The sequence below is a fragment of the Dermacentor variabilis genome, chromosome 7, assembly GCF_050947875.1.
Source record: "Dermacentor variabilis isolate Ectoservices chromosome 7, ASM5094787v1, whole genome shotgun sequence".
Classification (NCBI taxonomy): domain Eukaryota; kingdom Metazoa; phylum Arthropoda; class Arachnida; order Ixodida; family Ixodidae; genus Dermacentor; species Dermacentor variabilis.
In genome coordinates, this window is record NC_134574.1 from 32639541 (window position 1) to 32642043 (window position 2503).

The window sequence follows — 2503 nt, forward strand, 5'->3', positions numbered from 1 at the left end:
CGTCGCGGCGATAAGCTCTATCCTCACGCCCGCCATCCTGGCCCGCTTTCACGGCATCAGCTGCACGTTTTCGCCCGCTGTGCATCGTCGAGGTGCCCTCGGGACGTGACGGCGGAGTCAGTGGGAATATAGTTGCCATTCTTTGCTTATCCAGACGATAGACGTTGGCTTTTACAGTGAAGCCGTATATTACTAGGTTCTGGAAAAAAATTGCGTGCGTCTATCGAGCCGTGTACATCGAGAATTTCTCGCCGTGCTTTTCTCACCGGTCGAGAATATAGTGCAATACCGGTCCAACCGGCGCCAGAGGTGAAGCAGGCTTTAAAGGGAAGCTGAAGAGTCGGTCGAATTCAATAGGACGCTCATATACGGATGCGAGAACCTTATAAATAATGTAGGCAGAATTTGGGGTTTTTTTTTTTCAATTAGGAGCGACGTAATCGTCGGTTAAAATTGCGCTGTAGCTCCGCCCCCCGTCGAATGCCGCACGCTGCTGCTGACGCTGACGATGCGAGCGGAGCCCGGAGACCGCGGTGTTGTGACGTCAACTCTAGTGTTTTGTTCCTTCGCAGCCTGCGCGACCGTGCCTGACCGTGCTTGTTTCTGCGTGCGTGCCATCGTAATCTGCTTCGATCGACCCTGCATTCCTTTGTTGGTGCGTCTGCGTGTACGTAGAGTGGTAGTAAACGTGCGCAGCATCAACTGAAGTGGTGGGCCGATCATGCCGGCTTTCTGTGGAGCCTACGGTTGCACGAGCACCAGCGGCCGCGACTATGTTGTCTTCCATTGCTTCCCACAAGACAAGAAGCTTTTAACGGAGTGGGACGCTGCTGTGAAGAGAAAGAATTTCAAGCCCTCAAGAACAACAGTGCTGTGCTCCAACCACTTCCGTGACGACGATTATCACGAGAATTTATCATTAAAACGTGCGTTGGGTTTGCCAGTCAAGTCGGCTCGTCTAAGGCCCGGCGCAGTGCCGTCAGTGTTTGCGTACACGCGAACTCGCGCAAACCTGGATTTTGATTTACTGCGAGCTCCTTCGTGTTAGCACGCTGAACGGAAGGTGCATGTTTATCTCCCACCCTTGACGCAGGTTTCGTCGCAAAGCGCCGCGAATTTTCTATTTGCACGTGGGTTGTAAAACAGCCTGCATGCAGCTACCATAACGCAGTGCAAATGTATAGTTTGCATGTGATGGAAAGCCGGCGCACGCCAGGACGCTACGCTGCCCCCTTCTCTCGCGCACAGCGAGAAACCGACCGTCTCACGTAGCCGACGGAATTCGCCGCCTTTACGACTTCCGTTACGAGCAGTGTGCGGATGGCGCACAGATAAAGGTCACTACACGTACTGCATGAACCTGGAAGCTTTTCACGCGTTTAAACCGTCTTTGTAGATTGCCGACAGCTTTGGACAGCGCACAAATGCCGACGATCGCATCCCCGCTTACGTTCCACGAGGAGGCATGCAGGAACACAACACTACAGTTGTTTGACCGGAAACGAGCTCACTAGATCGGCGAAAGATCGGCGAGATCACTAGATCGCTTTGCAAAAAACATACTCACCAAAGAGCATTTCCAACACGAGGAGATCCCAAGACTTCGCTTTCGTTCGCGTCGAAAGCACTGCTCGCACCAGCATCGTTTCCTTCTTCGAGAGGCTGGCTCTTCACAATCGGCTCGTACATGTAGGGAGTAATGCCGAACTCCTCAGAAATACGCAGTCTCTCTAAATTTTCCATTACCTCTTAATTTTCCATTACAGCACCAAACTACCTGGCACCGCGCTTCATGTGTAGCGGCAGCGGTCGGTCACTAGAGTTGACGTCACGAGGCGCCCGACCAATCACAGGTGGAAACGAGAGGCGCGAGCTGGGCGTGTCCGCTGCTGCACTTTTCGTCGAAATAAAATATATTTGCGCTTTCGTTCGCTCAATTTCGATACGATATTTGAATTCGGAGGGTTGAAAACCATTATGTACACATGTTCACTCATTTCTTCTGGAAAACCTTCCAGCTTCCCTTTAGGTGCTCCTTATACTGGGCAAAAATCAATTTAATATCTCAGGTCTAAATAGAACCCGTATCAGATATTAAGCTGATAGGAACAGATACTACGCGTTGACACGCATCGACCATGTCTATGTTAGCACCACCCTCTCTTCGCTCGGGTTTCAACGCTTGCGTATCTACTTTCTTCGCGCCCTCAAGTGTTCCCAGTCCCGCAAGCATTCCGCTCGCCAGGATAGCGAGGCGGCAAGAAATGCGACCCCTCCATGTAGCCCGGATGACGCAAACTTCGAACGTTTCGCCGGAGCAACGGCGAGTTTTGAGAGGGAGTTTGTGTGGTATCAATGCTTTGTAGCCTGTGTTCTTTGTGATCGCTTGCGGTTTTCGAGTAACCTCACAGCTATTATTGCACTGCAGGACGTCAACCAAAGCACGATCGCTAGAAAATTCGCTAGAAAAACGTGTAGTGCCATGTTTGCAACACTACATGGG

General features: G+C 51.4%; 1 pseudogene; it reads right to left on the reverse strand.

The window, feature by feature from the left end:
• Nucleotides 1-2024: 2024 nt before the first annotated feature.
• LOC142589124 (U2 spliceosomal RNA) lies at nt 2025-2137 on the reverse strand (annotated as a pseudogene).
• Between the last annotated feature and the right edge of the window lie 366 nt (nt 2138-2503).